This window comes from Chaetura pelagica, unplaced genomic scaffold (genome assembly GCF_000747805.2).
Source record: "Chaetura pelagica isolate M959 unplaced genomic scaffold, ChaPel_1.0 scaffold13, whole genome shotgun sequence".
NCBI lineage: Eukaryota > Metazoa > Chordata > Aves > Apodiformes > Apodidae > Chaetura > Chaetura pelagica.
Window position 1 is genome coordinate 5,034,447 of NW_009954543.1, and position 988 is coordinate 5,035,434.

At 46.6% G+C, this 988-nt stretch overlaps 1 protein-coding gene across 1 annotated transcript in view; it reads right to left on the bottom strand.

The window, feature by feature from the left end:
- The window catches only part of GLTSCR1L (GLTSCR1-like), a 33,671-nt gene extending 32,815 nt beyond the window's left edge, over positions 1-856 (bottom strand). The window contains exon 1 of the mRNA XM_010004949.1: positions 667-856. The gene's annotated coding sequence lies outside the window, so the exon portion shown is untranslated. The remainder of the gene's footprint in view (positions 1-666) is intronic.
- Between the last annotated feature and the right edge of the window lie 132 nt (positions 857-988).

Genomic DNA, 988 nt, shown 5'->3' on the forward strand with positions numbered 1-988 from the left:
GCCGCCCAGCCCGGGCACGGCCGCGGCTGCCTCCGGAGCAGCTCTGCTCGCCTCTCCTCTCCTGCAAATCCTCTTTCATTTCGTGCTGCCGAGACCCGAGGAGCAGAGGAGGCGGAGGGGGTGGGGGGGGAAAGAAGCAAAGGCCTCCACGTTGCCTCCCTTCTCCCAGCGGTTATTTAGAGCCGATTCTGAAGTAAATACACGCGTGCCCATCGTTTAATTTCGCCTGGTTTTTAACGTGACTACATCTGCTTTCTGCCATATCCTGTAAGCCGATTTTGCAGGAAAAAAAAAAAAATAATGAAAAGAAAAATTAACAACTACTGAAGCCCCCCCAACCCAATAAACGCAAACTGGAGAAAATCCACTCCACAACCAACTGCTGTTCTAAGCCACACGTAAAAACTACTGCTAAAACATCGATTCTTTTACAGAAAATAATCCCAGCAGCACAAAAGGATCAGATTCACACCCACTCTATAGCAAAGCCAAACGGGTTACTCCAGAAAGAGTCGGTTTATTATGTTTTAAAAACAGGCGCGGCGGTTAAATATTCTCTTTTCAGAAGGAAAAAGGCATTTTAAAAAATAATAAATAATAAATCCACGGTGGAGTATTTCGGTCCCGAAAATGAGGGGGGAGAAAAGCGCATTAGCCCAAACCTACCGCCCGAGCATTTCGCGCACCCACAAAAAGCAGCACCGTCTCCATTCCTTGGTTAAAAGCAGGAGGCACCGAGCAATTCGGAGGAAATTGCAAAAAAAGAACCAAGCAAAGAAAATAAAATCTAGTGGCGACACCAAAAACGAGAAAACGAGTGAAAAATAAATCCCCAGAAGGCACAAATCTGAGACACAGGCTCGAAGAAATGACAAGGTTAGGGTGGTGGCGAGCGCAGAGGGGAAAGGAAAAAATCAAGCCGAGAGAGAAAAAGGAAAAAAGAACAGAAAAATCCTTCCCAGCTCCACAGCCAGGAGAGAGACAAAGT